The sequence below is a fragment of the Sorex fumeus genome, unplaced genomic scaffold, assembly GCF_029834395.1.
Source record: "Sorex fumeus unplaced genomic scaffold, SorFum_2.1 ptg000122l, whole genome shotgun sequence".
NCBI lineage: Eukaryota > Metazoa > Chordata > Mammalia > Eulipotyphla > Soricidae > Sorex > Sorex fumeus.
In genome coordinates this window covers 12,580,405-12,605,383 of record NW_026606179.1, presented here as the reverse complement: position 1 = coordinate 12,605,383, position 24,979 = coordinate 12,580,405, and the positions used below count along the sequence as shown (strand labels likewise).

General features: G+C 44.1%; 1 pseudogene; it reads left to right on the top strand.

Moving 5' to 3' along the window:
• The first annotated feature begins 7,017 nt into the window (after positions 1-7,017).
• The window catches only part of LOC130044047 (myosin regulatory light chain 12B-like), a 64,393-nt pseudogene continuing 46,431 nt past the window's right edge, over positions 7,018-24,979 (top strand).

Below are 24,979 nucleotides of genomic sequence, written 5' to 3'. Positions count from 1 at the left end.
ATCAGGGGTATTGGCCTGTAGTTTTCTTTTCTTGTGATGTCTTTGTTTCCTTTTGGTATTAGAGAGATATGGGCTTCATAGAAACTGTTTGGGAGAGTTTCTGTTTTTTCAATTTCCTGGAAAAGCTTGAGAAGAACTGGCAGTAGGTCTTCTTTAAATGTTTGGAACAATTTGCTAGTGAATCCATCTGGACCTGGGCTTTTGTTTTTGGGAAGACTTTTGATTACAGTTTCAATTTCCTTGATGTTAATAGGTCTATTCAAGTACTCTAGATCTTCTTGATTCAGCTTTGGGAGATGATAGGAATCCAGGAATTTATCCATTTCTTCTAGGATCTCTTTTTTCGTGGCATACAGACTTTCAAAGTAGTCTCTGATGATCTTTTGAATTTCTTTGATTTCTATTGTGATATCCCCCTTCTCATTTCTGATTCGGTTTATTAGGGTTCTCTCTCTCTGTTTCTTTGTGAGTGTGGCTAGTGGTTTATCTATCTTGTTTATTTTCTCGAAGAACCAGCTCTTGGTTTCATTGATCTTTTGTATTGTTTCTTTGGTTTCCATGTCATTGATTTCTGCGCTAGTTTTGTGATCTCTTTATTTCCAATCAGTGCCTCTTTTGCCAACCACAACACATAAAAGGAGAGAGAGAACAAAGGGGAATGCCCTGCCACAGAGGCAGGGTGGGATGGGGGAGATGGGAGGTGGGAGGATACTGGGATCCGTGGTGGTGGGAAATGGGCACTGGTGGAGGGAGGGATGGGTATTTGATCATTGTATAATTGAAACCCAAGCACAAAATTTGAAAGTCTACAACTGTACCTCATGGTGTCTAATAAAAATTAAAAACAACAACAATAACAACAACAACAACAAGCAAAAAAAAAAAAGAGTTGAGTGCCTCACTAGGCCCAAGGTGCTGTGCAGACTAAGTGTGGGTACGTTTGGTAACTGACAAATGATATCAGGTTGTCCTCAAGCAGCCTTGTGAGCATGTGCCTTTTGGGAAAAATTATGAATCTTTAAATTTTTTTTTTTTTGCTTTTTGGGTCACACCAAGCGATGCTCAAGGGTTATTCCTGGCTCTGCACTCAGGAATTACTCCTGGAGGTGCTTGGGGGACCATATGGGATGCCGAGGATTGAACCCAGGTCGGCCGCGTGCAAGGCAAACGCCCTACACGCTGTGCTATTGCTCCGGCCCCTAAAATTCTTATTTTATTAAGTCACCATGAAATTATGAACTTATTTGTGATTGGGTTTTGGGTTTACGATACTTCAACACCATTCTGTTCACCCTTCACCACTTCCCTCCACCAGTGCACCTCCCCCTCCCCATTTACCTTCCCCATCAGTCTGCTTCTATGAGAGATGCTTCTTCCTTCCTTCCTTCCTTCCTTCCTTCCTTCCTTCCTTCCTTCCTTTCTTTCTTTCTTTCTTTCTTTCTTTCTTTCTTTCTTCTTTCCTTCCTTCTTTCCTTCCCTTCTTCCTTCTTTCCTTTCTTCCTTCATTCCTTCCTTCCCTCCGTCTCTCCTTCCTTCCCCCTCCCTTCCTTCTTCCTTCCTTCCTTCCTTCCTTCCTTCCTTCCTTCCTTCCTTCCTTCCTTCCCTCCCCCTTCTTTCCTCCCTCCTTCTCTCCCTCCCTCCCTCCCTTCTTCCCTCCCTCCCTTCCTTCCTTCCTTTCCTCCCTCCCCCTTCTTTCCTCCCTCCCTCCCTCCCTCCCTCCCTCCCTCCCTCCCTTCTTTTCTTTTCTTTTCTTTTCTTTTCTTTTTTTTGCTTCTTGGGTTACACCAGCGATGCTCAGGAATTACTCCTGGCTCTGCTCTCAGGAACCACTCCTGGTGATGCTTGGGGCACCATACGGTATGCTGGGGATTGAATCCTGGTTGGCTGCATGCAAGGCAAATGCCCTACCCACAGTACTATCACTCCGGCCCCAGAGTGGTGCTTTTCTAAACTGAGTCTTTGCACTGTGGTTGACAGTATTGTTGCTTGTAGGGTTTCAAACATAACACCTTACCTCTCAACACCACCCCCTCCTCTCTGTTGAACACTTCTGTCTACCATAGCTGTTGCCCTCTCCCTATCCAATCCCTCCAGACCCCCAAGTGGCATGTTTCCTACTGAAGACAGGTCTTTTAAACAACTACCTTCACTTAAATACTAATGTAATAAATTTGTTTCAATGATGATAAATAGCCTATGTTTACATAATCAAAGAAAAGCCTATTGACAGCCTTCTGAGGAGAGAGAAACCCTTTTTATTAAAAATGTTTTTGGCTTTTTGGGTCACACCTGGCAATGCTCGGGGGTTTCTTCTGGTTCTGCACTCAGGAATTACTCCTGGTGGTGCTTGGGATGTGGGATGCTGAGGATTGAATGCAGGTTGGTCATGTGCAAGGCAAACACCCTACCCACTGTGCTTTTCTGGCCCCCAGGAGCTCCTCTTTAATATTCTCTCATCTGCACTCTCTGACTCTCTGTCTGACTGGTGCACATAAATTAGTTCTCAGAGGTACATCAGCCACGCCAAGAGGGGAGAAAAAAGGATGACTCTTGCTGTTGTGGAAGGCTATACTGCTGATTCAATCTGTTTTTTTCTGTCCAGTACCTAGATGGTACTTGATATTCTAGGGTTCATCATGTGTTTCCCCGAAACCAGCTTTCTCTGATCTGATCATGCTGATCTGTTGAGATCTGATCTCTTCTCCGAGCCCTTCACCTGGAAACAGAAGTAGATCCAGAGTCTGCTGGTCCTGTGGGGCTGATTGGGGGCAGGAGTTGTAGAAAATCAAGATCTTGATGAATTTCTAATTATATCGTCTTTGGAAAGTTGATTAAATTTTCTCAGAAAGTTGAGTTTCTGCCCATAAAATTTTGTTTTTATTTCTCTCTCTCTCTCTCTCCCTCTCTTTCTGTTTGTCTGTCTGTCTGTTTTGCCAAACCCGACAATGCTCAAGGATTATTTTTGGTTCTGTGCTAAGACTCACTCTTAGAAAGTATAGGGGGCCCCTATAAAGTTCCATGGATCAAACCCGGGTTGGCCACATGCAAGGAAAGCATCCTACACACTGTACTATCACTCCAACCCCGTGTTCATACAATTTTAAATGTTTTGAAATGAAACAGAGTCAGGGAGCTTGTCCAATGGGATGGAGCACATGCTTTATATAAAGGAGGCCCAGATTTGATCCCCAGCACTACATGTTCCTCAGATGACCAACAAATTTGATTACCAGGTACCTAGCTAAGAGTAACACCTAAGCACAGCTAGGTGTGCACCCCACCCCAACACAGTAAAATAAATGTTTCTGATGGAATTTTAATTTTTTTGTGTGATAAAATTTATGACAACCATCTTAAAAAAGGAATTCAGGAACATAGTACAGCCATAACAGTCAATCACTTACAGACATAACAGTCAATTATTTGTTCTCTCTAGTTTCAATATCTTTTCTTGAACACTACAAAAACCAATGATCAATACACAGTCACTGCCTATTTCTTCCTTCTCCTGGTTCTGCAACTACTAATCTTCTCTCTGTTGCCTTAGCTTGGCCTATTGTCCAAATTTCTGGTCAGCTGAATGATGCAATTTTTGCCTTTTATGTCAGACTTCTTGACTCACTGTATTTTTTTTTTCTTTTTGGGTCACACCCAGCGATGTTCAGGGATTACTCCTGGCTCATGCACTCAGGAATTGCTCCTGGCGGTGCTCAGGGGACCATATGGGTTGCTGGGAATCAAACCTGTGTTGGCCATGTTGGCTGCGTGCAAGGCAAACGCCCTACCCGCTGTGCTATCACTCCAGCCCCTCACTGTAATGTTTTTGAGGTTTATTCCCCTTGGATTCAGCACCATCGACCATATCCACATGGTAACCAAGCTCATTGAGGTTTCTCGGGAGTTCAAGATGCCGCTCTGCTTAACGTTCATTGATTTAAAGAAGGCCTTTGATTCTGTTGAGACGGAAGCGGTCATTGAAGCCCTAGCCAATCAGGGCATTCAAGCCCAATACATCAGGATCCTCCGTGAGCTGTATTGCGGATTCACTACCAGGATCTCACCATTCTACAAAGAAGTGATCGTTGATGTCAAGAGAGGGGTGCGGCAGGGTGATACTATTTCACCAAAACTCTTCAGTGCCACCCTCGAGAACATCATGCGATGACTGGAATGGGAAGGAATGGGAGTGAAGATAGATGGTCGGCAACTACACCACCTCCGCTTTGCTGATGACATTGTTTTAATAACACCAAACATCAGCCAAGCGGCACAAATGCTGGCCGACTTTGACCGTGAGTGTGGAAAGGTAGGACTACAGCTGAATCTTACGAAGACAATGTTTATGAGAAACAGCCTTGTTCCTGACGCCCCATTCGCTCTCAATGGAACGACCATCTCCGAATGCAACAGCTATGTGTACCTAGGTCGAGAGGTCAACATGAGAAATGACCTGGCACCCGAGCTGCGCAGGAGGAAGAGAGCGGCTTGGAACGCCTTCAAGAACGTCGAAGAAATAGCTAAGAGGACGAAGAACCTCCGGCTCCGGGCACATCTCTTTGATTCCACTGTTCTTCCTGCATTAACATATGCCTCAGAGACCTGGGCCCTACGCAAACAAGATGAGAACGCCATTCAGGTCTCCCAAAGAAGAATAGAAAGAGCTATGCTTGGAATATCACGTTTCACTCAAATGAGAGAACGAATCCGGAGTTCTGACATCCGTCAACGATCAAGGATCAGGGACGCTGTCTCATATGCCAAGGTGTCGAAAATCAGATGGGCTGGTCACGTAATGAGATTTAAAGACGACCGTTGGACTAGAGCTGTTACTGATTGGATTCCACGGGATGTCAAGAGACCGCGTGGCCGCCCACCTACCAGATGGTCAGACTTCTTTGTCAAGATCATGAACGATCGGTTTGAGGCCCTCCATGTTCCCGGAGCGAAGAGATGCCATTGGGCTACACTAGCACGCGACAGGGACAAATGGAGACGTTACTGGCGCCCGCTCGAGCAAATCGACGACTAACGGGAAGTTAAGTGATTAAGTGATTAAGTGATTCCCCTTGTAGCAGATGTCAGAATCATATTTGTCTTCCTGGCTTAGTCTACAGTATGGTTTAGGGGAACTGGATGATACAGTCCTGAGAACAAAATAGAACCATCTTTCATTTTACTTATTTTTTGGCTTTTTTTTGTTTGTTTTGACACCACACCTGGAAGTGCTCAGTGCGCCTGAATCCATGCTCAGGTGTTGCTGGAGGACCATATATGGTGCTGGGGATTGAACTTGGGTCAGCTGCATGCAAGGCAAGAAACTTACCTGCTGTCCTTACCTGCTGTCCTATCACTCTGGCCCCAATAAAGAGAAGAATCTGCCAATGACTTTACTATGGTCCTGAGTTCATAGCTATTAGGTCACAGCCATGGAACAGGGTCATTCCAGAACCTGAGCTCTGGCAGAGGCTGATTTTTCTTGGAAAGACGTGAGTTTTTTCTTGCTTTATGCGACTTCACCTACACTTGCTGTCCCTCTAGGAGCATGTTCTTCCTGTTTCCTAAGGGGACCTTTTGATCCCACTCACCACTCTTTGGATTTGCATTCCAAATCCTCACCAAAGTCCAAGGCTCCTGTTTATCTCTGTCAAGACTTTCTTGGCTAATTCTCTTGCATACTCTGAGGCTTTCTGACTTAACACTGGGAAACTGTCATTTGTATAAATTGCTTATTTCCTTTTTGGCAAGGAGAGTAGACTGATCTTGAATCGATTTTCTGGACTGCTGTCTTGTTAAGGTCCCTTTGTGGAAGATGTCCATGTCAAGGGTTGATTGCTGTAGGAAGTGCTAGTCAAAGCCAGTTCTCAAATGCCTGACACTAAATGTCACCATGTTACCCTGACATCTACTTTTTTTTCTTTTTGGGTCACACTTGGCATTGCTCAGGGGTTACTTCTGGCTCTGCACTCCGGAATTATTCCTCGTGGTGCTTAGGGGGCCATTTAGGATGCTGGGGATCAAACCCAGGTTGGCCATGTGCAAGGCAAATGCTCTATCTGCTGTATTCTCACTCCGGCCCCTCTTTTTATTCATTTATTTTAAAATTTATTTTCATAAAGTTGTTCACAATGATTGATTACATTCAATATTTCAACGCCAATCCCATCACCATTACACCTTTCCACCACCAACATCTTTAAGATTCCCACCACCACTCAAACCTGCCCCATAGGCAGATGCTAGATAATTTATTCTGTATTGCTTGTTATGAATAGTATAGGATGTCTGTAAGTGTCTATCTCATAGTGATTAAAAAAAAGCAGAAAAAAATAGTATAAGCATGGCCGCAAAAGTGGTGGCCTGCTCCTGGGATCATAAAAATTGAAATGAGTGGGGCCCAGAGCCATCCTTGCAAGCAGCTGCTCGGTTCCTAGATTCATTCATGAGTCTCTGGATCATGGCCATTAATGCGCTTAAATGGCACCTGGAAGCAGTTCGTGGGTGTGACAGTCAGGGCCCCGGAAGGGCAGGGAGATGGAAAGGGACAGCCCAGTCCCGACCCCATGAGGCCTGACATTTTCAGTCACTGGTCCTACATACCTGGGTTTGTCAGCGGATTTAGTCTCTTGTGCGCAGCCCCTCTTTTTAAACTCCTGTCTAATCCTAGTTGGACTGACACCTTTGACCTCCATACAGTGAGAGTTGGTTGTAGAGAATGACACAGACACATTAGGAGACACACGCACATGAACTGTAAAAGCTTAAGGGCCTGGGCAGCACTCAGCACTGGTCTGAGAGGCTGGTCATGTATTCTATACTGTTGGATATTAACCCTAAGTATTTTAGGCTTCATCAGTGAACTGCCCCTTTTTCTTCCCCCAGAGAAGCTTAAAGTGCTCTTAGAGTACTCCTAATCCTCCAAGTTTATCTTTAACCTTTCCTTTGTGCTTTAGCTTTCTGTCTGTTAGCTATTAAATTCCCCAAGTCAGCCTTGGTTACTTATAAAATCAAACCTTCTGGTGACTGTAGACTTTGTATAGGTAGTGAATTATTTGCTTATTTTCTTTCCCCTATAACCTTTTAATATTTTTTTTGTAGGAATACTGCTATTTATTCAGCCACTGATTAGCTGATTGAATTGTGCATGAACTCCACCTTACTTTTTTTTTCTTTTTCCATTTTTTATAATTTTATTTATTGAATCACCGTGAGAGCAGTTACAAAGCTTTTGGGTCTAAGTCTCAGTCATACAATGAAACACTCGTACCTTCACCAGTGCCCATTCTCCACCACCAAAAATCCCAGTATACCCCCATCCCACACCCTCCCCCTGCCTGTGGGGCAGATGATTTCTACATTACTCTCTCTCTACTTTGATCACATTCACTATTTCGACACCAGACCCACCATTATTTAAGATTTTACCCCAACACTCAGATCTGCTGAAAAGGCAACAATAGACAATTTGTGTTCTATTGCTGGTTATGAATAACATATGATGTCGTGTGGCTGCAGTAGGGCCATGTGGTTTTGAAGTTCTGAAATTTTAACACTTAAATCTGGAGGGATTTCTGCCAAAAGCCACTGGGTTTAGAGATCTGCTCCTGAGTCTCTGGGATCATGGCCGTTGAGCAGCTTGATGAGGAGCCAAAGAGGCCATTTGTGGGCGATGACTTGGGGTCTCATTGGGGTGGGGAAGACAGGCCGGCTCCACCTCCCCCCCATCCCGTGAGACCCAACAAGTTTCGTCACTGCGGGCCCAAGCCTGACTGTCCAATGGCCTCTGGAGGATGACAGCCACCAAGTCGCCAAAAGGGAGCAGGCGGAGGGACAGCACCCATTCCCCTCTGGGGTGGCCCGGTGACAGTAACCTACTGCGGGGTCCGGACACATTTCTGACAAAAGCCGCTGGGTTTCGAGATTTGTTTCTGAGTCTCTGGGATCAAGGCCATTGAGCAGCTTGATGAGGAGCCAGAGAGGCCGTTTGTGGGCGATGATTTGGGGTCTCGTTAGGGTGGGGAGGACAGGCCCGGCTCCACCTCCCCCCCCTCCCCCCATCCCGTGAGACCCAATAAGTTTCGTCACTGCGGGCCCAAGCCTGACTGTCCAATAGCCTCTGGAGGATGACAGCCACCAAGTCGCCAAGAGGGAGCAGGCAGAGGGACAACACCCTTTCCTCCCTGGGGTGGCCCGGCGACAATAACGTACTGTGGAGTCCGGATGCATTTCTGCCAAACGCCACTTGGTTTTGAGATTTGTTTCTGAGTCTCTGGGATCATGGCCATTAAGCAGCTTGATCAGGAGCCAGAGAGGCCATTCGTGGGCGATGACTTGGGGTCTTGTTGGGGTGGGGAGGACAAGCCTGGCTCCACCCTCATCCCGTGAGGCCCTGTGTGTCTCGTCACTGGGGGCCCAAATGTGACTATTCAGTGGCCTCAGACGGATGGCGGCCACTGGGCCGCCAGGGGGAGTAGGCCAAGGCACGAAACCTATTCCCACCTGGGTTGGCCCAGCACCGGTAGCCTACTGCAGAGACCAGACGCATTTCTACCTAAAGCCACTGGGTTCTGAGATTCGTTTCTGAGTCTCTGGGATCATGTCCATTAAGCAGTTCAATCAGGAACCAAAGAGGCCTTGCTTCCAATTATATAACTGAGCCAGAGGTGGTTTGTGGGTGTGTTTCCCACATACCTAACTTTTGGCCGTTTACTTTCTTGGTAAACTTTGCCCCAAGTCTTTGGGGTCTGGCCAAAGGCACAGCAGCAATTTTGGGGTATCTGGAAGTCTGAAGGCGCCATGAGGCTGCTGATGCACTCGCCTCACAGGTACAGATTGACCTGCTGGCGGCACCATACCCCCTAACCTTTTAATATTTTGCTATAGAACAATGTTCTTTGCTTAAACACAGAAAGAACATTAATGCTATGCTACTAGTACTTGGGAATTAATTGATTCTGAAATATAACTACTCTTGGGCATCTGTCATAGTTAACTAACTTAAGCTTCAGAAGCTGTAGTTCCTAATACCTCCAAAGACTGGGTCTCACAGAGGGATCTCTGAATGGATCTGGGACAAGAAGGAAAGCTACCTTGGCTTCAATATGGGACAATCTCAAAATCATAAAGCATGGTCTTAATTCAATCTGTAATGACCTAAATGGCAGGACCCTAATGGTGTATGAAAAGCTATACTGGCTTGAGGATTTGGTCTGGGATTTATGGTAAAAGCAAAGCTGCCTTTTAACCTTAGCCCCCAGATCCCAGAGAACTAAGTTTTGGGATCTATATTTCTTACTATGTTTATCCAAATAACTGCAAATATTGATAAGAAGTAAACTTAATTCTTTAATATGTACTAGCAGCCAGGGAGAGAGAAAAACAATATAGATGGCTTGTCACCTCTGAGCAAATTTCTCAGTCTTAGACAGAGCTTCTCCTTGAGTTAATCCCCCCAAAGAATGACCTCTGTCGAAACTCTTTATCTTTGTAAATGATCAATCACACCTACATGCAGTTCTATATCTCAAACCTCCTCAGATGTTCTGTAAGTATGCTATTCCTTTCTGAATTAAATGTCTACTGTCCATTGACCTGAATCAGCCCGTGGTCCCTGTCTCTCTGTTTCTCCTCTGGGGAGGCCTGAAAGGAGGCTCTTGGCCACCAAAAGTGTTGTCCCAAGGGGTCCCCTGACACATTTTCCTCACATCTGGTGTCCCTGGGTGGGTGCCTCAGAACTTACAGATACCATTATTGCTCCCCCACCAGGGCTCCCATCACAAGTGCCATTGTTGTTTATTTTTATTTGGGGGTCACACCTGGCCCTACTCAGGGCTTACTCCTAGTTCTGCATTTAGAGATCACTCCTGGTGTGATCGGGGAACCATATAGGTCCCGGCGATCAAACCACATGCTAGGCAAACACCCTTCCTGCTGTACTATCTCTCTATGAGCCATTGTCCAGTTGACAGAGACATTGAGGACAGTTTACCTAGCATTTGTCTTCCTCAGCCGACCTGGAATTGATTTCCTGAGCCCCACCAGAATTGATCTCTGAACACAGAGCCAGGAGTAAGCCCTGAGCACCACCTAGTGTGTCCCCACCCATATAACAAACAAGAAAGAGTATTACATCACTTCCCCAGGGCTGCCTCCCACCGTGGGCAGCTTCCACTCTCAGAAATGACCGGGTACTCCAGCATCAGTCAAATGACAGCAGCCCTGCCAGAGCCCACAGCTCTGCCAGAGGCCTGAGGTATAGAGCTGAAAGGATTTGGTGGGGTGTGAGCCCAACAGTGAAAGACAGTTTGTGCCATCGGGCAGGACTCAGACCACATTTATGGTATCGCAAACAGGATTCAGAAGCTGGTATGAAATTTGTGAGGGAGTGGGGGTTCCCACTCCTGCCACTGGGGTGTGGTGCCTGATGGTGAATGTCCTGCTCTAGAAAGAGCTAGGGGTGGACTTCACTTGGCCAGCCTAGAAAAAGCACTGATAAGCATAGACTCAAGTGCAAGACTGTGGCACGGTGGTGGGATTTCTCCTTCCAGCCTGGCAGCAGTCCTTGGGGAAGCAGAGCCTATAGGTAATCAATGCACTGGATCCTCGGTACTGCAGAGGTTTCCCAGATCCCCACCAGGAATGATCTGGGCAGAACTAGGAGTGTTTCCCCAAACAAAAGAGAAAAGAAAAAGACCCCCCTGGTTTGCAGTGCAGAGGGGTGGGTAAAGGCATGGGATACAGTTGTGGCACGGAGCACAAAATTCAGGGAAAATTCTGGAGAAAGCAGGCACACTGGAATTTCCCAAGTCTGCTGCTGAGGGTGGAAAGCTTGATCAAATGTGACAAAATGTCCTTTCTGTTCTCAAATATCTACATGTTTCTGTGCTGAGGAGAAATGCCTGAGAAATAGCATCATCGAGGCCAATAAGGCAGGAGTTGTGTTTGATAACGTTCTACCTCTCAGGTGCCTGAACATTTTATTCAGAGTAAAGATGGAACTCTCTGTGCACGTTCAAATAAATGGTTCATGACTGATGCCTGGGGACAGGTACAGCCCCAGGCTTTCTCTCTACCTGTCCAACTCCCTGCTGAGACATTTAAACACTTCTAAACTTCCAGTATGATTGTCTGCTTATTCTACGCATTCTGGGGCAAAGTCTATTGGTATGAGTAGCTTTCCAATGCTACAACTGTATGTCAATTTCTTTTTTGGGGGGTTTAGGTAGTTCAAGGATCCCAAAGGATACAAAGGATGAATTCTGTGTTGAGATCACAGGTGAATTGGCCTTCACACATTGGAGATATGATATCAGTCACGAGAGAAGATGATAAAGGTTTGGAGAAGCCTAATCACAGAGCATGTGATTTTCAAAGCCTGCCATAACAAAAATCAACCAACTGGATGACTGAGAACCTCCAGATGTGGCATCTGCCAGAAAAACAATTTACTCCAGGATCTGAGTAACTTATCATAGGGAGTGTTTGACATAACAACAAGAATAAAGTCAGAACTGTCACATCGTCCTAAAATCTGTGGTCTATTCATGGGAAGTCAGTGGAATTTTATTTTATTTATTTATATTGTTACTGTGTTTGGCATATCAAATACATCACGGGGAGCTTGCCAGGCTCTGCCGTGCGGGCGAGATAGGGGCGGAGGAATCGAACTTGGGTCAGTCATGTTGGCTGTGTGCAAGGCAAACGCCCTACCGCTGTGCTATTGCTCCAGCTCTCTCTCGGAGAGCCCGGCAAGCTACTGAGAGTATCTCGCCCGCACGGCAGAGCCTGGCAAGCTACCCATGACGTATTCGATATGCCAAACACAGTAACAACAAAGTCTCCAGTGGAGACGTTACTGGGCCCGCTCGAGCAAATCGACGAACAATAGGAGGGCCTTTACCTTTACCTTTATTTATATTAAAATTTTGGGGCTGGAGCGATAGTACAGAGGGTAGGGCGTTTACCTTGCATGCGGCCGACCTGGGTTTGATTCCCAGAATCTCATATGGTCCCCTGAGCAGCTCCAGGAGTAATTCCTGAGTGCAGAACCAGGAGTAATTCCAGTGCATCACCAGGTGTGACTGTAGCACTGTCGTCCCATTTTTAATCAATTTGCTTGAGCGAGCACCAGTAGCATCACCATTGTGAGACTTGTTACTGTTGTTGGCATATTGGAATATGCCACAGGGAGCTTGCCAGGTTCTGACATGTGGGCGGTATACTCTCGGTAGCTTGCTGGGATCTCCGAGAGGGATGCAAAATCGAACTCAGGTACTGAAACTTAATCATGAAAGTTTGTAACTGTATCTCATGGCGATTCAATTTTTAATTTTTTTTTTTGCTTTTGGGCTTCAGGGATTGTGCTGGACCCCAAAAGCAAAAAAAAAAATAAAAAAAAGTGGAACCACTGTGAGATAAAGTTACAAACTTTCATGATTAAGTTTCAGTCATACAATGATTGAGCACTTATCCTTCCACCAGTGCACATTTTCCACCATCAATGTTCCCAGTATCCTTCCTGCCACTCCCACCCATCACTCCCCCTTCCTCTGTCGTAGGTACATTTTTTCTTACTCTCTCTCTACTTATGGGAATTATGGTTTGCAATACAGATACTGAGAGGCCATCATTTTTGGTCCTTAGTCTACTTTCAGCATGCATCTCCCATCCCGAGTGATCCCTCCAACCATCATTGACTTAGTGTTCCTGTCTCTATCCAGCTGCCTTCTCCCCCAGCTCATGAGGCAGGCTTTTAACCATTGAACAATCTTCCTGGCCCTGTCTATACTGTCCCTGGGTGTTAGTCTCATATAATGATATTTTATATTCCACAAATGAGTGCAGACATTCTATGTCTGTCCCTCTATTTCAGTCAGTGGAATTTTAGTTACTAAAAATTCATATTGGCTAAAGCCTGGGAAAATACATATTTCCCTTTTCCCCCTGCCCTGATCATGTTGCTCCTTTAAGAAAGTGAACCAAGAAGGTATGTGCAAGATTAGTCTGTGGTGGTGAAGCTGCCTTTGGCTTTCTGGTTCTCCAAGCCTCCCCTACACTCAGGAAGAAATCCATGAACTGCCTTGTGCCTGTAAGCGAGAAAGAACTCAGTGATCCAGTACGTGACACAGCCCCTTGGATATTCCAGATAATGAAATGCTCGGCAAGCACTCAGTTGATTTCTGAAACCTGTATCATCAATTCATCACCCCCAGATGCCTCCCTGCCCAACCATTCCTGAGACATCCCTGTCCTATCAGAACACAAGTCTCACCTAAGAAATATACAAGGGAAACAGAAGAAAGGTCAATATCCCAGTTTCTCACCCCCAAGAAGCATAATCCTTCATCTCTCTCCTGGGAAAGTTGGTTTACCCCCAAGAATTAGCAGGAGAGGTTAATTGAAACAGAGGAGCATGAAGCCTGAGAAAGAATGAAGGCATATGGCTTCCCGCCCCCCACCCCCCACCCCCATGTCTCTTTCCCTGTGACTTTGACTCAAGGTAGAACCTGGGGTGCTTCTTACCTACAGGAACAGCTTCTGGAGAGCTGGGATCAGCCTGGCAATGTCTGCCATTACACAGAGACAAGTACATTATTTCTGAAGACAGTCCTTCCTGTCAGCACCACAAGACTCAGACAACTAATCATGAAGAATCTTGAGACACCTTGTTCTTCCAGAGACACCAACATGAACTTTCTGGGTCCATTGACTTTTGAAAAAATACCATACTTGACAGTGAAGATGCATTTTAGAATACAGGGTGGCACAGAGGTATGCAAATCATCATAAGGGCATGTATCTCTACAAAATTGAACCCAATGTATTAGAATTGATGCATTGGTTTCTCTACTACATACAGGGATGGATTCAGTTCCACAGAATTTCTTTTTTTTTGCTTTTTGGGTCACACCTGGAGATGCACAGGGGTTACTTCTGGCTCATGCACTCAGGAATTACTCCTGGCAGTGTTCGGGGGACCATATGGGACGCTGGGGATTGTGCTATTGCTCGGTGCTATACCCTCTGTGCGATTGCTCCAGCCCCTCTGCAGAATTTCTTATGGGAAACTTGCTGGGTAGAGTTCAGTAAACTGAGACTTTAACCCAGAGTTTGAAAAACACTGTCCAATAGTTTTCTGAACTTGCTGTGGATGGTTTTACAGTAGTGCTGGGAGTGTGTGTGTGTGTGTGTGTGTGTGTGTGTGTGTGTGTGTGCTTCAAATACTTTCCATAAACTAGAAGATGTTCAGCTTGTGATAAAGTTATATATTTCAAACAAACAAAAAACGAAACAGGGCATTTATTCACAACCAAGATGATCTTCACAGATGATCTCTTCCTTCTCCTCTTTCTCCTTCTCCTCTTCTTTATCTCCACCCGAGCCCCCAATTTATTTAAAACACCGTTTACAGAGTTGTTCATAATGATTTGTTACAGACATTAAATATTCCAACACTTGTCCCATCTCTACAAAATTGAACCCAAAGTATTAGAATTGATATATTGGTTTCTCTGCTACATACAGGGATGGATTCAGTTCTTCAGAATTTATTTATTTATTTATTTTTGCTTTTTGGGTCAGACCTGGTGATGCACAGGGGTTACTTCTGGCTCATGCACTCAGGAATTACTCCTGGTGGTGCTTGAGGGATCCTTTCCCTCCATCATTGTCTCCATTTTCTCAACCATCCCTCAAGCCTGCCCCCATGGCAGGTTCACAAGAATATATTGTAAATTTCTTGTTACCAATAAATGACTAATAGGATGATCAAAAATTATTTCCTTAGAAGAAAATTAGTGAAAATTGTTGTATCTCACCACGTGAATATTAAGTCCTTGTCTGAGAGATTACAAATATATTACAAGTTAAGCTTCTGTAGTAACGTTTTTATTAGCTAAAATTGGTTTGGTTGTCTTCTACATTATACATTCTACATTACACCTCATTCAAACAGATGTGCTACTACTGAATTGTCAGTGTTTTAGAGTTTGGAGATGTTATGCGGCCACAGCTGCCACTGTGTGCTCCAGAAAAATTCCAGAGCTTTTAACTGGTCAGTCGGATGGAGTTCAGTTCTTTGACAGTTTACTTGGTAGTGGAGGTGATTATAGATGGGACTCTTGGGATCCTGATTTCGAGAAGATCTTGAGCTTTCAGCCATAGGGACCTGAGTATTTGAGGTTTCAGCAGGTTAAGTTTGCTATGAGCCTCAGTAGTCCTGTGGCGATGGAGGCTGGCTGGCGGTGACTTTGGGATGTGTCCTCTTTTTTCACTGCACTTTTTCCACATTGCCACTAAAACAATTCTTTAAAAAAAGGAGCTGGTCAGAGAACAGATGACTGGTTAAAGAAACTTCGGTACATTTACACAATGGAGTACTATGTAGCTGTTAGAAAAGACGAAGGCATAAAATTTTCATACAAGTGGTACTACATGGAGCGTATCACGTTAAATGAAATGACTCAGAAAGAAAGGGATAGACATAGAAAGATTGCATTCATCTGGGGAACATAAAGTAACAAAATAGGAGACTAACACCCAAGAATGGCTGAGATTAGTACCAGGAATTTTACTCCATGGCTTGGAGGCCAGCCACATATGTTAGGGGAAAAGGGAGCTCAGATAGAGAAGGGAGCACCAAATAAAGGGTGTTGGGAGGATCCTCCCAGGATGAAAGAAGCATGCTGAAAGTAGACTATAGACCAAACATGATTGCCACCCATTGCCTCTTTTTCAAACCACAACACCCAATAGGAGAGAGAGAATAAAAGGGAATACCCTGCCATAGAGGCAGGGTGGGGTGGGGGGGATGGGGGAGTGGGAGGGATACTGGGATCCGTGGTGGTGGGAAATGGGCACTGGTGGAGGGATGGGTATTTCATCATTGTATAATTGAAACCCAAGCACAAAAATTTGTAAGTCTACAACTGTACCTCATGGTGTCTCACTAAAAGGTAAGGTAAAGGCCCTCCCGTTGATTGTCGATTTGCTCGAGCGGGCCCAGTAACGTCTCCATTGGAGATTTTGTTGTTACTGTGTCTGGCATATCGAATACTCTCGGTAGCTTGCCGGGCTCTCCGAGAGGGGCGGAGGAATCGAACTCGGGTCGGCCATGTTGGACGCTTGTAAGGCGAACGCCCTACCGCTGTGCTATCGCTCCAGCCCATGGTGTCTCACTAATAAAAATTAAAAAAAAAAAGGAGTTGGTCAAAAACATTTTAATCACCTTGTATCCTACCTTCTTGGGCTAGTTAGTGAACTTGTGGTTCCTTCTAGGGATTCATACTCACATTTCCACAAAATGCCCTTGAAACGACCTGGCAGTTTCATAATATTAATTTTGGACTGCCATGAGATGGATAGGGATCAAAAATGTAGATGAGTGAGGATTGTGTGGACTTTATTCTAACTTGGATCTTACAGTTAGTGATGGAACCTCCAACTGTGGATCCCAAGATACCTTACAAAGACATAGTTATGAATCCTGGTGAAAATAAAAGGATTGATGGTGTATTTTTTCTGACTGTGGTTTTCACACCGCTTTCATGACAGAAGAGTGGCATAATTTTGCATTTATGGATGAAAATGTCTTGCTACTGACCTACCTTAAATCAGGTAAGGCAGCTGGAGCAGGTGCAGAGAGGGGGTTCTGGCTCTGTCTGTGGGCATTAGGGAAAGAAGAGAGACTTCCTATAGGCCACCAGTGTCCAGGGAACTGGACATGGGCCTGGAACAGAGACATCCTAACAGTGTGGAGTGGGGGCTATCCAGGTTCTAGGGGAGCCCACATGATGAAATCCTAAACCTTGTCAGGTGTTTTGACTAAGGACAGGATGAGGCAGCCCAGAAGGAGTTTGTCAAAGATCTAGAAGGGAGCTTGATTGTTGATTAGCTGGATTGTAGCTGCATTTCTTTTTTTTTCCTTTTTGGGTCACATCTACAGATGCACAGAGATTACTCCTGGCTTTACACTCAAGAATTACTCCTGGCGGTGCTCAGGGGACCACATGGGATGCTGGGAATCGAACCCAGGTCAGCCATGTGCAAGGCAAATGCCCTACCCGCTGTGCTATCACTCCACCCCTGTAGCACTCTATAGGCAGTCCCTGCCTTAGGTCGTGCCCTTAAAAAGAGGAAAAATCCTATCTAAATTAAAATGCTAAGAATGAATGTGATCAACAATCACCAACCAGCCCAGCAGATCCTTAATGATTCAGTAACCCCACTGTGAAGTTATAACAGCAAACACCAATTGACTTTTATTGACCGAAGTTTGGATAATTTGTCTTTCTGTCATAACAAATCATAGGAAATAAATTTGTTTGTAACTCCTAAGTGGGCAGGTTGGGGTAGTGAAGATAAAAATTAGCCTCCCCCCTCAGTTATTTTTGATTTTATGCTATTTTCTTGGATTATAGAAGAGAGGTGAACATGTAGAATGGGAAACGACCAAACTGAAAAATAGGATATGATTTATTTTGATGAGTATGAAACCTGATAGCATTAAGCTCTATGAAGCAATTCAGACAGTAAAGACAAGTAACATATGACTTTATTTATTTGTTTTAAAAACGAGCAAAGAGAGCAGGAGCAGTACTTCAGAGGGTCAGGTATTTGCTTTGTATGTGTCCAGCTGAAATTCTACCCCTTGCGCCATGAATGGTCCCCTAAACCTGATCAGCAGTGATCACTGAAACCAGAACCAGGAGTAAGCCCTAAGCAGCACCAGGTGTGCCCTCCCAACAATCCAAAAAAGAACAGTGAAAACAAAATGAAAATAAACTTTCAGATAAATAGAAAAAAATAATGTTTGTAACATTGGTGGTCACTCAGTGGGGGTAGGTTTGGGTTAAAGGGGTGATTGTTTGGTACTGCATGGAAGCTTGAGTTTGAGGAGAGCTCATAAGGATGTATGACAGCACACTGGAAACAAGGTCATATTCTAAACCAATACTCCTTCAATATGAATAATTTTTTTTATTATAAAGTTTTTAAATAGTGAGACATCATGAGGTACAGCTGCAGACTTACACATTTTTGTGCTTGGGTTTCAATTATACAATGATCAAACACCCATCCCTCCACCAGTGCCCATTTCCCACCACCACGGATCCCAGTATCCCTCCCACCCCCCAACCCCCCTATCCCACCCTGCCTCTGTGGCAGGGCATTCCCCTCTGTTCTCTCTCTCCTTTTGGGTGTTGTGGTTTGCAAAAGAAACATTGAGTAGCAATCATGTTTGGTTATAGTCTATTTTCAGCATGCTTCTCCCATCCTGGGAGGATCCTCCCAACACCTTTATTTGGTGTTCCCCTCTTTATTTGAGCTCCCTTTTCCCCTAGTATGTGTGGTTGGCCTCCAAGTCATGGAGCAAAATTCATGGTACTAATCTCGGCCATTCTTGGGTGTTAGTTTCCTATTTTGTTACTTTATGTTCCCTAGATGAATGCAATCTTTCTATGTCTATCCCTTTCTTTCTCAGTCATTTCGCTTAACATAATACTTTCCATGTAGTACCACTTGTATGTAAATTTCGTGACTTGTCTTTTCTAACAGCTACATAGTACTCCATTGTGTAAATGTACTGAAGTTTCTTTAACCAGTCATTTGTTCTCAGGCACTCAGTTTTTTTCCAGATTCTGGCTATTGTAAAGAGTGCTGCAATGAACAGACAATTGCAGATGTCACTTCGACTATACTTTTTTGCCTCTCTGGGATATATTCCTAGGTGTGGTATTGCTGGATCAAATGGGAGCTCAATTTCTAATTTTTTGAGAATCATCCATACTGTTTTCCAAAAGGGCTGAACCAGTCGGCATTCCCACCAACAGTGAAGGAGTGTCCCTTTCTCACCACATCCGCTCCAGCACCGGTTGCTTTTGTTCTTGTGGATATGGGCCAGTCTCTGTGGTGTGAAGTGATATCTCATTGTGGTTTTGATCTGCATCTCCCTGATGATTAATGATGTGGAACATTTTCTCATGTGCCTTTTAGCCATTCAGATTTCTTCTTTGTGAAAGTTTCTATTCATTTTATCTCCCCATTTTTTGATGGGGTTGAATGTTTTCTTTTTGTGGAGTTGAACCAGTACTTTGTATATCCTTGAAATTAACCCCTTATCAGAAGTGTAGTTGGCGAATATCCTTTCCCATTCTGTAGACTGTCTTTGTATTTTGGTCACTGTTTCTTTTGAGGTGCAGAAGCTTCTTAGTTTAAGATAGTCCCATTTGTCTATCTCTGTTTTCACTTGCTTGGCCAGCGGTGTGACATCTTTGAAGACACCATTAGCTTCTATGTCATGAAGGGTTTTGCCAACTTTTTCCTCAATGTACTTATAGATTCCGGTCTGATGTTGAGGTCTTTAATTCACTTAGATCTTACTTTTGTACATGGAGTTAGGCAGAGATCTGAGCCCATTTTTTTGCATGTAGCCATCCAGTTTTGCCAGCATAATTTGTTAAAGAGGCTTTCCCTGCTCCACTTCACTTTTCTTGCCCCCTTATCGAATATTAGATGCTTGTATGCTTGGGGGGAGATGTCAGTATATTCAACCCTGTTCCATTGGTCTACAGCTCTGCCTTTGTTCCAGTACCATGCTGTTTTAATTATTACTGCCTTGTAGTAGAGTTTGAAGTTAGGGAGGTTGATTTCTCCCATTTTCTTTTTCCCAAGAATTGTTTTAGCTATTCATGGGGGCTTATTGTTCCATATAAATTTCAGGAGTGTTTGCTCCACTTCTTTGAAGAATGTCATGGGTATCCTAATAGGGATTGCGTTGAATTTATACAGTGCTTTGGGAAGTATTGCCATTTTGACAATGTTAGTTCTCCCGATTTGCTCGAGCGGGCCCAGTAACGTCTCCATTGGAGACTTTGTTGTTACTGTGTTTGGCATATCGAATACGTCACGGTGAGTTTGCCAGTCTCTGCCGTGCAGGCGAGATACTCTCGGTAGTTTGCCGGGCTCTCCGAGAGAATTCTCCCGATCCATGAACAGGGGATATTTTTTCATTTCCTCGTGTCCTCATTTATTTCCTGAAGTAGCGTTTTGTAGTTTTCTTTGTACAGGTCCTTTACTTCCTTAGTTAAGGTGATTCCTAGGTACTTGATTTTCTGGGGCACAATTGTGAATGGGATTGTTTTCTTCATGTCACTTTCTTCTCTTTCACTATTTGCATATAGGAAAGCCATGGACTTTTGGGTATTGATTTTATAGCCTGCCACTTTACTATACAAGCCTATTGTTTCTAGAAGTTTCTTGGTAGAGGTTTCAGGATTTTCTAAGTATAGTATCATATCATCTGCGAATAGTGAGAGTTTGATTTCTTCCTTTCCTACCTGGATGCCCCTAATATCTTTTTCTTGCCTAATCGCTGTTGCAAGTACTTCCAGTACTATATTGAACAGCAGTGGGGAGAGTGGACATCCTTGTCTTGTCCCTGATCTTAGAGGGAAGGCTCTCAGTTTTTCGCCATTGAGGATGATGCTTGCTGTAGGCTTGTGGTAGATGGCTTTAACTATATTGAGAAAAGTCCCCTTTATCCCCATTTTGGCTAGGGTTTTCATCATAAATGGGTGCTGGATCTTGTCAAATGCTTTCTCTGCATCTATTGATATGATCATATGATTTTTATCTTTTCTTTTGTTGATATGGTGGATTATGTTGATTGATTTCCGAGTGTTAAACCAGCCTTGCATCCCCGGGATGAATCCTACTTGGTCATGGTGTATGATCTTTTTGATGAGTAGTTGAATTCTATTTGCTAGTATTTTGTTGAGAATCTTCGCATCCGTGTTCATTAGGGAATATGAATAAATTTTAATAAGAATAAAACACAAACCTAATGGCTATTTTTATTTTTATTTATTTATTTATTTTTTATTAGTGAAACATCATGAGGTACAGTTGTAGACTTTCAAATTTTTGTGCTTGGGTTTCAATTGTACAATGAAACAGTACCCATTCCTCCACCAGTGTCCATTATCCATCACTTACATTTAAAAAAAATATTTGTTAGTGAAACACCATGAGGTACAGTTGTAGATTTACAAATTTTTGTGCTTCGGTTTCAATTGTACAATGATCAAACTTCCATCCGTACACCAGTGCCCATTTTCCACCAAAATGGCTATATTTTTCTTGTCACGGTCACGATCCTCCCATTGTTCATAGATTTGCTCAAGCGGGCCCAGTAACGTCTCCATCATGAGACTTCTTGTTACTGTGTTTGGCATATCGAATACGTCACGGGTAGCTTGCCAGGGTCTGCCGTGCAGGCGAGATACTCTCGGTAGCTTGTCGGGCTCTCCGAGAGGGGTGGACGAATCGAACTCGGGTCGGCCATGTTGGCCGCTTGTAAGGCAATCGCCCTACCGCTGTGCTATGGCTGGAGCGATAGCACATTGGTAGGGTGGTTGCCTTGCACGCAGCCAATATATTTTTCTTAATAGAGAAAAATTTTATTTTTTAAAACATTTAAAAAAATTTTTATCAGTGAGACATCATGAGGTACAGTTGTAGACTTACAAATTTTTGTGCTTGGGTTTCAATTATACAATGATGAAATACCCATCCCTCCACCAGTGCCCATTTCCCACCACCACGGATCCCAGTATCTCTCCCACCCCCCATCCTCCCCCCATACCACCCTGCCTCTGTGGCAGGGCATTCCCTTTTGTTCTCTCTCTCCTATTGGGTGTTGTGGTTTGAAAAAGAGGCAATGGGTGGCAATCATGTTTGGTTTACAGTCTACTTTCAGCATGCTTCTCCCATCCTGGGAGGATCCTCCCAACACCCTTTATTTGGTTCTCCCTTCTCTATATGAGCTCCCTTTTCCCCTAGCATGTGTGGTTGTCCTCCAAGCCACAGAGTAAAATCCCTGGTACTAATCTCAGCCATTCTTGGGTGTTAGTCTCCTATTTTGTTACTTTATATTCCCCAGATGAATGCACTCTTTCTATGTCTATCCTTTTCTTTCTGAGTCATTTCGCTTAACTTGATACTTTCCATGTAGTACTACTTGTATGTAAATTTCATGACTTTGTCTTTTCTAACAGCTACATAGTACTCCATAATGGCTATTTTTAAACCCTCTTTTTCTATTGAAGGTGAACCAGAGATGTTATTGTGTCTGGCCATTTGTTCTGGAAAGGCATAAAATATGTTCAGGAAGCAGAATCAATGGAACAATATTTTGATTGACTTATCAAAGGAAATGGTGAGTAAATGTAAAATACAGAAGTGGGAGAGGGTGTGTGTTACAGAGTACTTTATGAACTCTCATGCTACACCCAGCTGGTACCTCAATGTTTTCCCAACCACTGAGCACCTGACTCGTCACTATGGAGCCCAAATTTCTCAGGTTCTCATTATTTTATGCAGAGCAATCTCACAACTATCACAAACCGTATTCAGAATCTTTTGAGCCTCAGGAACTATTGGACACAGCCAGAATATTAGTCTTCACCTTCTCTGTTCCCCTGGGGGCAGAGTCTGGGGTAGGCTTTTTATCCAATGACTGGACAAAAGAATCCTGACTTCCTAGGACATCATTGGGTGTATATTTGTAAAGCTCCTATAATCTTTTGTTCCATATGGAGGAATTTTATAGTTTGGAGTCTTATATTTAATATTTGACCCATTTTGGTACTGGAGAAATTATACAGCATTGAGGCACTTGCCTTGCACATGACTGATCAGCGATTGATACTGACACCCCATCTAGTCACCTGATCTTGCTAGGAGAGAATCCTGAGCACTGCCTTTGTGTTCCCAAATTAGAAACAGTAATTTCTGATCCATTTTGAGTCAAACATTGTGAGTGGTGTAAGACAAATGTTGGGTTCATAGTTTGAAAAGTGGGTATACCCTGTATGCCCACTTTTTTGCAGCAACACTGATCACACAGTCATCTGAACCCATAGTGTGTTCTTGCTGCTCTTTTTTTTTAAAAAATTGAATCACCGTGAGATACAGTCACAAAGCTTTCATGTTTGAGTTTCAGTCATACAATTATCAAACACCCATACCTCCACCAGTGCACGTTTTCCACCACCAATGTCCCCAGTATACAACCCCCCATCTCAACCCTCCCCCTGCCTCTATACAGATAATTTCCCCCATATTGTCTCTCTACTTTGGGGCTTTTATGGTTTGCAATATAGCTACTGAGAGGCTATCACGTTTGGTCCTTTATCTACTTTCAGCACACATCTCTCATCCAAATGATCCCTTCAACCCTCATTGATTTAGTGATCCCTTCTCTATTCCAGCTTCCTTATCTCCCAGCTCAAGAGGAAGGCTTCCAACTATGGAGCAATTTTCCTGGCCCTCTACTGTCCTTGGGTTTCAATATCATATTATGTTATTTCATATTTCAGAAATGAGTGCAGTCAGCTCTTGTCTATGACTCTGATGTGTGAGCACTAAAGGCTGATGACTGGACGATGTCTGTATTCTCTATCAAACGCAACCAGATGAGATGCCTGTTTGAAGTCAAAATTGTACCATTTTGATGCCATAGCTTTCTTCAGAAATGCCATGAAATTTTTGAAAAGACCAGGCAGGTAGGGCGTTTGCCTTGCACGCGGCCGACCCGGGTTTGATTCCCAGCATCCCATATGGTCCCCCGAGCACTGCCAGGAGTAATTATGTGCCTTCAGTCAACCAAACATTAACCAAATGCTTATTTTGATGTTTTTCACTGAAGAGTTGTTTGGTCTGTCCTACAATGTTAAATAAGTAAAATAACAGAATATGTGCTACAAAAAATGTGTATCTGATTCCCAGCCTGATTGCCCAAAGATGAGCAGTGGTTCTTGTGGCAGTGTAAAGTCAACCGGATTGGCACCTTGGACTTGCATCTAGTGGGGTTGGTGGCAAAGAATGAGAGAGATGGATGTAGTGGCATGTACAGGTGTAAAGGTAGCCCCAAAGAAGGTCCCCAGTTGGTCATTTGTTGAACCCAATACCTGAACCCCACCCTGGTTCTCTGGATGAAGACCCGTAAGCCATCATTTCTGGTAATAGACACCAGAAGTACATTACTGGCACACGGAGGCCTGGGGTATTTACAGCACTTGACCAAAGCACAATATTACTCTCTCTTGCTGAAAGCATCAGCAAGCCTTTCAAGTATGGTACTTAAGTCATGATAATTTATGTTGGCAGAATGATAGCACAGCAGGTAGGACAGTTGCCTTGAATATTGTGATGCAGATTCAATCTTTGGCATCCCATAGAGCTCTCGGATCCCTGAGTTTAGAGCCAGGAGTAAGTCCTGAACTCTGCTCAGTGTGCCCCCCAAACAGAAAGAAAAACAAAAGCAAACCATGCTAATTTCTTATTCTCTTCTTGTCTGAGGGCTGGAGCGATAGCACAGTGGTAGGGCATTTGCCTTGCACGCAGCCAACATGACCGACCTGAGTTCGATTCCTCCGCCCCTCTCGGAGAGCCTGGCAAACTACCGAGAGTATCTCGCCCGCACGGCAGAGCCTGGCAAGCTCCCCGTGATGTATTCGATATGCCAAACACAGTAACAACAAAGTCTCCAGTGGAGACGTTACTGGGCCCACTCGAGCAAATCGACGAACAACGGGAGGGCCTTTACCTTTACCTTTACCTTCTTGCCTGACTGTATGTTTGCTGCCCTCCTTGTAATTAAACTAGATTTATTTTACTGAGAGGATGATCTCAACGTTGGATTTCAAATTAAGAGGCTGATTTCCCATTGATGTGCTTGATACTATTCTTCCTCTGTTCCTTGACCTCTTGTTCCATGTGTTCATGGAAGCTGCCATGGGTTGAGGGCACAGAATCTCCTGGGTGATAAAAAGAATAATAAAAGGTGTGAGGGCAGGGAGGGTCTGGAGAGCAGGAACTTGAGTGCACTAGGCCTTGCTGAGGTGAAGGTGGACTTGGTGGCAGAGAGGCTCCCCCTGAGTCACATCTGCTCCTCCAATCGCATTTCAGCTCCTTCTGGAAG